Source organism: Saccostrea cucullata, unplaced genomic scaffold (assembly GCF_032062105.1).
Source record: "Saccostrea cucullata isolate Sc308-1 unplaced genomic scaffold, CSIRO_AGI_Scuc_v1 ctg7006, whole genome shotgun sequence".
Taxonomy (NCBI): Eukaryota; Metazoa; Mollusca; class Bivalvia; order Ostreida; family Ostreidae; genus Saccostrea; species Saccostrea cuccullata.
In genome coordinates, this window is record NW_026927656.1 from 1 (window position 1) to 11,291 (window position 11,291).

At 33.8% G+C, this 11,291-nt stretch overlaps 1 pseudogene; it reads left to right on the forward strand.

Moving 5' to 3' along the window:
• Positions 1-8: 8 nt before the first annotated feature.
• On the forward strand, positions 9-478 carry LOC134275127 (putative nuclease HARBI1; annotated as a pseudogene).
• Positions 479-11,291: the final 10,813 nt, after the last annotated feature.

Genomic DNA, 11,291 nt, shown 5'->3' on the forward strand with positions numbered 1-11,291 from the left:
GGAAATTCATAAACATTGACGCACGGTGGCCCGGAAGTACCCATGACAGCCACATTTTCCGGACATCTGAGGTCAGCTTATTCTTGGAAGCAAACCATCGTGGTGTTGAGGACGGCTATCTCCTTGGTGATAGCGGCTATGCCTGTTCTAGGTTTCTTATCACCCCGTCCCTTTCACCCAGCGAATCCTTCTGAGGAAGCCTTTAATGCAGCCCATTTCGCACACGTAACACCATTGAGCGAGTATTTGGATGGTGGAAAAGAAGGTTCCATGTACTGCATAGTGAAATGAAGATGAAGCCGGCGAAAGTCTGCAGAGTAATTGGCGCATGTGCAATTCTGCATAATATTGCATTGTCTCTAAAGGAAGAGATGGAGGACATGATGAACAAGATGACAACCCTGCAGTTCAGCTGGTTTATCGTGAACCCGAAGATGGAAGGGCAATTAGAAACTTCATCACCAGAACCTATTTCTAAATTAAATCAACAGAAATCATTTTTGGAGTTAAAACTTTTATATATGTAGCTATAGATGAAAAATATATTATATTTAAACACTGTATAATACAACTGCTATTTTCATTCATCAGTGATAGCTTGTAGAGCTGGGAAAGGCACTTTCATTCTGAGAGACAGTCTGTTCAGGCATTCGATCTGTAGCGCCAGCTTGGTGTTTTGTAGCTCGATGTTCTGCTTCTCGAGGTCTGTCCGTTCCAGGTCTTTGACGAGTTTCATGTTCTGTAGTTCAAAGTTTTTTTTCGACAGCACAAGACCTTGAGAATAAAACAGACTTTTGTTATTTGTCGTTTCTATTTTTTTCACTCATATATACTTATTATATTATTCAAAAAAATATTTAATCAACATGCACTTGATTATTCAGCCCCTTCTTACCTCATACTGCATCTTCTGAAGTTGCTCAAGGGAGATTTTCCTTCTTTTTGCCGGTGCAGGTGCGGCCGGAGAAATATCGTCTTCGCTATAAATTGGAAAAAAGTAACGAAACTATAAAATCTATCTTATTATTACTGCAATATTTTATCATGAAAAGCCATCAGCAAAGTCATTTCAATTATTCTGAAGTATCTAATCGCCTTCTCTATGTTTCTATAATATACATGTATGCATGGTCATGGGTGAAGGACGTTTTGAATCAATTTATAAATTAGCCAAACGTAAATTAAGAAATAACTATGGTTTTTATGCATAAAATTATCCCGCAAACCAATCGATTGATCATCGTCATGAAAAAAAAAAAAAAATCTGACAATATTCCTTAAATTCACATATTTATGCTCTTGAATACTCCAATCCACGTGCTACAAGCCCCGCTTCTAGCTGCTCTACCTGCCCCGCATGTTTTTTTTTTTTACCGCGCCTACCGAAGAACCATGCAGCTACATTATGATTTTGTAATAATAAATTATTAAGAATTTGTATTTTTTTCTCGACAAAGACAATGGAAATGTTTATAAATTAAAATTTTTGCATGACATTTATTTTTTAAGCTAAAAAAACGTAGAAAAGTAAATTGTAAGTAGACCTCACCCATCCCCTTCTTGTAACTTTTTTTCTTTTAATCTTGTTGTGTATCATTTAAATATTCGTTCATTTTAAAATTAAAAAAATGAAATTTTATTAAATCTTTATTGCATATCCTCTACCCTTACCCCTACCCCAATTTAAATTCTGTTTTTTGTTGGGTGGGGGGGGTTTGGGGGGTTACTGATTGTGATAGGTTTTACCCGGGATTTACAACAAAATTTGAAAATGGTACCTTGCTGGTTCACTCGCTGGTTCACTTGCTGGTTCACTCGCTGGTTCACTTGCTGATTCACTTCTTGATCCACATGCCGTCTGTTTTGCTGCGTCACTGCTTGCTCCTCGCTTGAATCCTGTTTTGTCGACTCGGATGAGTTACACGAGGTAGTCGAGAAGGACTTCGAAGACGGGTATATCTTATAAAACAGAAGATGGGACATTTTTTGCTGAAATTTTTATTTTAAAATTTAGTTTTTTATTATTGACCCCCCCCCCCACTTTACCCTTATAATTAATATTTTTTTTGGGGGGGGGGGGGGCTTAAAGAATGCTTGATGGATACTACTTGTAATATAAATATTGTATTAAATCATGTTTTCTGTTAAGGGTAAGAAAGACCCCCCCCTTGAATTACCAACTCCCCAAAGTGTGTGTAGTATCCAGCACCCTATTTAGTGCCCCACTTATGACGTCATGATTTCTGCATTGTCAATATTTCCACGTTGTTGGGAAACCCACATTCCAAAAAAGGTTTACACAAGGATTATACTGTTTTGTGTTTACAATTAATACATTACTGATATATTTTATCTATGGGTTTTTCGCATGTTCCATGATTTAGCACTTTTAAAGGATAGCATAGGCCTAGTTGGAGCATCCACTGAGCACAGCTTCACGAAGTAAGTGATTTGCTAAAAAATTTTGAATTCAGGGTTTATAAGGGTAAGAAATGTACGTAAGGTTTATCTTTTTTAATAAATCAGTCTGTTTCATTTAACATCAATTAGGGTTTTGAGTTAAGTAAGTTCTAACTTGTAGGCCTAAACTATCTGAAATATGACGTCATCATTTAAATGGGGAATTAAACAAGCATAGTATGTTAACATTTGAAGTCTATGCACTACAGATATTTCAGTTTTAAAAAACTTTAAAAAATATTTAGAGATATAATAATAACTTTTTACACATTTATGTCCTTTCTAAATAAAAAACATCGTTATACCTGTTGTGCCTGGCATGGAGGACTCAAAACCCCCCCGCAATCCCAAAAATTTGGGCCTTCTTTTTAAATTTAATAATCTTTTTCCCCGGCGGCCTGGGGGTTTTGGGGGGGGGTCCACCGCCTGTTTTTCTCGCATGCTTACGGGCCTCCGTGAAGGTCTTCTTTGCCCCCTGTTGAAGATTCCCCCATTTAAACTTCCCTGCTCTATCGACCTAGGTGGACCCCCACCGCATTGATCAGCTCCCTCACCTCCGCCCATTTGCTGTTCTTCTTGGCATTGGTTATCAAATTGCTTTGCTTGGCCTTAAATTTTCTTCGTTTTTTCAACAAATTTTAAAACAAATTTCCAAGACCATTACTGCTCCTCTCTTTTTCACTAGCAGTGAGCATTTTTTTTCTCGACGTATGAGGGGGAGGCGGTGCAGAACGATTTAACAGAGAGTTAACTAAAAAACGCCAATTAAATGTTAGTTAGCTAATTTATTTTTAATAGATTTAACAACAAATTTTTAATGTAGTTACGTAACTCATCGTTAAAAATTTAACGGTTAGTTAGGCCTAACTTGGAATTATTTAACTAAGTTTGTGAACCCGAATCCAGAATATTTATTTTAACTTTTATTTAACTTATTAAAAACTTGATACTCCTTAGTTCTCCCTTACCTGTATTACCTGCACATATTTGTATATATCCCCCAGGGCATTATAAATTTTTTGGAAGCGGACATTGTTTTTTTGGGGTTTTTTATTGGTCATTGTTTTGAAAGGTCGGATTCTTTGGTTTTTTTGGTTGGATTTTTTTTCCCGCTTTGTATGATATTTTTGTTCTATGGGTTGATCAGACCAGACCTTTATTTAGACCTATATACATAACTTGGACTGAAGATTTTCCTTCTGTGGTAAGTTACTAATATTTTCTTATTTTAAATGTTATCCTAAAAACAAAAGCTATTTCCATTTGCACTCATTACTAAATTGAATGAATTTGAGAGAAAGTTATTTTATGATGTATATTTATTATTGATTATGAGATCAATATGAAGTATTTTCTACAAGTAATTTGATGTTGATCAGATTATGTGTTTTTATGATGATCAAAGATATTTTTGATTATATTGTTCAAAGTGAGCAACTGGTATATTTTTAATAGATAATATTTTTAAATATTGTATTAAATTACAGATCACCATTCATATAGACATTTGTAATCCATACAATTAATTTTGGGAAAGCCTATTCCCATAGAATGGGAGATTTATATGTTTTTAATCTTTGATACTTTTTATGATTATTTTAAAAATGTAAAGATTTATATATTCAAGAGTTATCTCCCTTTGATGATAATGTGTAAATTATAGAGGATGATAATCTAGGTATTATCTTCATGTAAAGTAATGAATGAACACGATGTGTGTGATATTTACATTGTATTTATTGTTGTTTTATGATATTTAAAGGGGTATCTATGTATATTCCATAAGTCACTCCACTGTGAATAAAAATTTTTCAAAGAACCTGACAGGAGTTTGTGTGTCATTGCCATACCTCCTGTTACATAGACAAAGTCTAGGCCCCTAGCCTTGCCTGGCACGATTTGTATGCCATGTAAAAAGAGTTGATTTTCACGATCCCCCTAGTCCTAACAACTTTCAGTCAGAAGTTCGTTTGATGTAAAGCTCCAGCAATTTTCACATGATGTTTTCAAAGACACAATACAAATATTCTAAATTTTGAACTATTATTTCTCTCGACGCATGTAAACATCAATTCGTCATCAAGTTATACGTCATAATTTGATTTTGGCAGTCATTCATGTAGTTTCGCAGGGGAAGTTCAAAATTTTGTTAAAACGAAAGTCGTATGAGATAAATAGAACATCTATAATTGTGTGATTTGATATTGGCTTTATCCAACTCGTTGAAATGGTGTATATTCGCTCGGCAAGCCGCGCGAATATATACACCCTTTCAACTCGTTGGATAAAGCCAATATCAAATCACACAATATATATCCTTTTTATTTAAAAGTAATCTTATAAATATGGATGTCGGGTCCCCCGAACCAACCAGTTCTTTGTTTACAATAAATGTTATAAGTATTTATTATGCTTCCTGTCAGTTTGTCTCTATATAACCCATACCCTACTATTCTCGCATAGTGTTCTATAGAGAATAATAATACCCTTTTCCATATCACATCCTGTATCAGCCCGAGACACCAATATCAGCCAGAGGGCCAAAGGCCCGAGGGTTGATATAGGATGTGATGTGGAAAAGGGTGTGTATTATTATATTTATTACATACTTAGTAATAAAATACAGCACGCATTAAGTGAGAAGTAAATAATCATCATGGACTTCTTACATACATGTACATAGTCTAATGTCTCATACATTTGGGTTTGTCTCTACTTCTATTTCAATGCACTTGATCCGTAATTTAAAAATATTCTATAGTATTACATGTATTTGTAAAATAAGATTAACCTTATTTTCAAAAAGTTAAAATTAAGAGAATATGAACCCACCAAAAATTGTGTATGATCACAAGTACTGTTATTGTGGTTTAATTTACTAAGGGTGTGATATTGACGTCACAATAGCCGTATCAGCCCTGCAGGGCTGATATGGATTTGCGGGGCTGATACAGGTTATGGTGACGTCAGCCATATCACATATGCAAAAAACCTGTATTTATTACTAAGTATGTAATAAAAGGATTTATATAGCGTAAGCATACTATGCCGAAATAGTGCACGGCTTCCATTTTTGAGGAAAATTCGACAACGCCCTTACCGGGGAGCGAACTCACGACCCACGATTTGAGTGACGCTACCGATTACGCCACAGACGCCGTTATCAATAGTATTGTACTATAATATATATATACTTAGTTTCAAATATTTTATAATTAAAATTAAAAATAAACAAAATAATTCTTCTAAAATAGTTTCTTGCAACCCCCCTTCCTTCACTCAAATAATATTCTCTAAAACTATCTGTGGATCATACCTAAAGCATGGAACGTTGAAAATTAAAGAAAAAGATTATGACGTACATGTTGCATTAGGTGACGTCATAATAGAGTAGATGAATGTTACAGGTGATGAAACATTGAGAATGAAGAAAATATTGCCGTTTTTATGCAGTAACAACAGTCAGCATAATAATAACAATAGTGTTGTGTTTTGCGTGCTCTATGCCTAAATAGTAGTCAGGGTTTGACGCATAGTGCACTCGCCTCTGACTCGTGCACCATGTGTCAAACCCTGACTACTATTTAGGCATAGTGCACGCAAAACACAACACTATTATATAAATATAGATATGGCACGCCAAATTCACAAAAAGGAAAAAATCATAGTTTCACAGTCGATAAACAAGGTTTACGACGTTTAGTTAACGACGTTAATCTATATTTTACATCTGTAAACTATAGTTAACGCGATAATCGATGTTTCACAACCGTAAACTATACTTAACACAATCATTTGCGATTGCAAAACATACATTATCTGATAAATACAGTTTCAAGATTGTAAACTATAGCTTACAACTCTTAACTATAATTAACGATCGTAAATTATAGTTTACCGACGTGAATCTATGTTTATCAACAAAATCTATAGAAATTACCTTTTCAGCCTTTAATTACAACCGTAATAATTTTTGAACAATTTCATGCGTATTTTTTCCAAAAAAAAAATTTTTAGTTGAAATATTGAACATTATTTTTACAGACTCAAAATTAAAATCCACAGTCATATAAGACCATGAAAAACACATTAGCTCAAGTTTTCTTTCCAACTGGCGTCACATTTTTTCGTAAAAGTATATGTCTCTCACATCCTATGACTAACACTTTATTAATGAAAAAATGCCAGCTATGGTACTTTTCTGACCAATTATTATACCCCGTGCCAAAATGTTACGGGGGGGGGGGGTACAGGCACGTAGCAGCTCGTGGAAGCGCTCCCCACACTTTTTTCCAAACATCTCTTTACTTTTAAATCATCTTCATTGAAAGACCACTGATAGCTTCCTCCCCTTTCTGTTACAGTAAAGCCAAGCAAGGGTAAAGTCGTCTTGTATAAATAAAATTTGGTACTGAAGGAAGTGGGACCTACATTCCCCTCCTCCAACTAAATACGAGTTTCGTTTTTTTTTCTCTGACTTGCCCCCCCCCCCTTTCAAAAATGATGGTACATCACTATTATATTTAATATTATTGACATGTATGAATGTGAAGACATTCTTCTTCTACTTTTTTTTATTTTAATAAGATGAGGTATTGACTTGTTAAATAATATTGCAAGGATAAATAATCTATAAAATACATGTATCTGTAAAAAATACATTTTGTTGAACAATTAAATTCAGCTTTGACGAATTGTATTAAATTATCTGCTATTCTTTATTTGATAATTGGATACTGTTTGTTAATCAGTTGTTTGTCCTTTTCAGACCAGATATACAGGGAATATACTGTTTTCCCCGCCATATTTATACAAACACTAAACAACACGAGATGTTTTATTTAGATCAGTAGAGTTCAATCAGTGAGCATGCGCATATTTAACACTAGTGCGACACGGGTTGTCTTAATCGAATACACTCTAAAAGTAGCGACGGCGTCACGTGATGGATTTATTTAAAAATAGCTATTTTTCTTTCCTTGTAGGACCTTATAGTTATTGCTCTGTTTCTTATTATTATTATTATTATTATTTTTCTGACACGATTTCTCGACAACTACTGGATAGAATTACATGAAATTTTCAGGAAAGATGTGTTGTAAGTTACTCTTGAAAGTTCCAAGACAGTTTTTGGAAATTCCTCTCTGGTGCCAAGTTTTGGACCATTTTCCTGATTTTAAAATGACTTTTTGTCCACGATTAAACTCAAAAAACGGTAAAAGATATCAATGTGAAACTTTCAGAGTTTATAGATGATGATCAATACTTTCCAGGACGCAACTTTTCGTTCGTCGTCAGTACTTCCTGTCGCTACCGGAAGCCAATTCAAAAAGTCCAAATTTTCAACTTTCTTTGTTTTTCAATATTTTTCATTTATTTTTGGAATATTAATAGAGACACTTCTATTGATGCTTACTATATAAGTTGTTTTAATATTGGTTAATCTGAACTCTAGATATTAATATTTGAAAATCTGAAGCGGGCCCAAGATGGCGGCTGTCTCTGTCAACTCCGACATTTCGCGAGTAGGGGCTTATGGAGGCAGCTGAGCGTTTGATTAAACCATTCTGACATAAGGATACATGAAATGCAAAAAGCTACTTGGACTCTCACGTAGTAGTACGTTGCAATTCAGTGTCAATCTTAAAAAACTTAATTTACGTTTCACTGCTTTAGTGTTACTGGGCTAGATACGATATGTAATGTGTACAATGCGTTAAATATACTTTCCTAACGCCGAAATAAAATAAAGGTGATAAGAATGTTTTATTTAATTAATTTCATTGAAGCTATTGCACCTCTTTAATAGATGAATACAAAGAAAAGAAAAAGTGCGTTTAAGCGAAATTATGAATAGTGTCCGCCTTTTAATTCTTAGACAAATGTACTGTTGCAAAAGCAAGTATATTTAAAGCAGTATTCCCAATAGCTAAATGGTTCGCGCGTTGGGGAGAAAGAGAAACAAAAGGTGCATTCACGTTGGCGACCTGGATTCACTCCTTCTTGTGATCAAAAGTTTGAATCACTTTTTTGTTCGATTTTACAAGTTTTTTTTATCTGAATCGGACGGAAGACCTCTCGTTGCTCGCAACGAGATCGTATCTAGTTATTATTATTATTATTATTATTATTATTATTTTTCCGTACACTGAATTTTGTGCACGCGATTTCTCAAAGACTACTTGGTGGATTTTCATGAAATTTACAGAATTAATGTGTTATTATCTGAAGTTATTTTTTCCGAGAGATTTTTTGAAAATTCCCATCTGGTGCCAAGTTACGGGACATTTTCTGAATTTTAAATGACATTTTGTCTACGGTTAATCTCAAGAACGGTAGAAGATATAAATGTGAAACTTTCAGGGATTATAATTGTGATATATACTATCCAGGACGCGACCTTTCCTTCGTCGTCAGTACTTCCTGTCGTTAGGAGAAGCGAATTGAAAAAATCGTATTTTCTAACTTTTTTGTTTTTCAATATTTTTTATTTATTTTTGGAATATTAATACAGACCCTTCTATTGATCCTTACTATATAAGTTGTTTGAATATTGGTTAATCTGAACTCTAGATATTAATATTTGAAAATCTGAAGCGGGTCCAAGATGGCGTCTGCCTCTGTCAACTCCGCCATTTCGCGAGTAGGGGTTTATGGAGGCAGCTGAGCGTTTGATTAAACCATTCTGACATAAGGATACATGAAATGCAAAAAACTACTTGGACTTTCACGTAATAGTACGTTGTTATTACGTGTCAATCTTAAAACTTAATTTCCGTTTTACTGCTTTAGTTTAACTGGGCTAGATACGATATGTAATGTGTACAATGTGTTAAATATACCTTCTTAACGTCGAAATAAAATAAAGGCGATAATGAACGTTTTATTTATTTATTTTATGCCTATTTAATAGAATATTTATGGACTTTGGCGCGAAATTATCAATAGTACGTTGTAATAACGTGTACCATATACACAAGTATATAGAGCAAACTTAATGGTTTGCGCGTTAATAATCATGTAGAAAAACTGCTTTAGTTTAATTGGTTCTCAAAGTAGAAAAAGAAAAGACTAAATGTGTGAGAGAATATTATCATTTGTTTTGTACAATCATAGTGTTATAGTTTTTCAAGAAACAATATCGATGCATGTATATAGTAAGTATAAAACGTATAACCACTGTTTTTCCAATGCACACTTGTGTGATATTAACGTAGAAAAGACGAAAACCATTTTTTAATAAAATAATGGAGTTTATATTAACATTCTTTTCTCAAAGATCTGCAATATTGAACATAAATGGTATCTGATTCCTTGACTGTCGTAGAGCGAGGCATGTTTTTCGGCGAAAATTTCAACCTTTTTATGAAAGTATAACTAATCACATACACTTCTGAGACGGGAAATAAAAAAAAATTAAAATTATAGTCATTTCACTGCTTTTGTGTTACTTTTCTATAGAATGTGTACAATGTGTTAAATATATTTTCTAAAGAAATGTAGGCGCGCTATCACACCTATTTAATAGATTTACGAAGATTTAACGTGGCGTTTGGCGCGAAATTATGAATAATGGCCTGTCTTTTATAATTCTTAGACAGGTGTACTGTAGCAAAAGTATACACAAGTACATTTAGAGCAGTACTTCCAATAGGGTAATGGTTAGCGCTTTGGGGATAAAAGGGGAAAAAGCGGATTGGATTTTCACGCTGGCGACCTGGATTCAATTTGTGACCAACATTTTTAATCACTTCTCAGCTCGACTTTACGTGTTTTTTTTCCAGAATCGGACGGAAGACCTCATGTCCCTCTCTGGTACCCCTTTAGTTTTTCGATTGTTAGAGGTACCTGTCCTATTTTTATTTATAGTTCTGAAAATAATTTCACCTCTGTCATTTGTTCATTATTTTGCCAGATTTGGGAAACTTTTAAGAATTCTTTTTCTTCTCTATTGGAAGAGATGTTTCAAGATTCATTTTTTAGCATTAAAGCATTTCGGAACAAAACATTATGGAAGATGCACCGATGTTTCAATGTTTACGTGATTGATGTAAATGTTAGATGCTGGAGCGGATCTCATACAGAAAAACGATTTCCTTTCCAACATTTTGATAAAACCCTCGTGTCTTACACCTAACTTTCACGTTGTCTCGTATTAGTATATCAAAATTACATTTATTCATCGCATTCGATATTTAAAAAAAACACTAAAATGTCTATGCTTCGATTAACATTACATGTTGGAAATAAATCAATTAGAGACGTATATATAGGGAAATAGCTAGATGTAGCAATGAAACGGGGTCTCAAATTCTAAATAGGTCTACATTTAAATTAACAGTGGACTAGAAGAGTCAACTTGAAAAGTCAGAATTAAGTATAAATAAATGAAATAAAATTACAATGTTCAAGAACCAATATAAAAGCTGGACTTGTAAAAACGTAAATTATGTTATGACGTTATCACTCTGTTCTACAAAAATTGCCATAGGGATCTTTTGTTGTGATGGCAATAAAATGTGTTTTGAAATAATATATTCCATACACAAGTTTTTTTTTTTAAATTAATCATTCTTTAACATTTTGATCAGTTTCTCCCAAAAGTCATCAAAAGCACAGGATTCTTCGGGATATTCAATAAAACAGTCCTTCTTCACAAGACTCATCACTTTACTGGGATATCCACTGTTGTACACTTCCGGTAACAAAATCAAAATAACAAAATCTGTGTTTCACGATCCTTGATTTCCTCCACTTTTGCCATGTTTAGCTCATAGTCACGCCATTTTGATTTTAAATATCTTTTGGAAACAATACAAAGAACCTTTTTA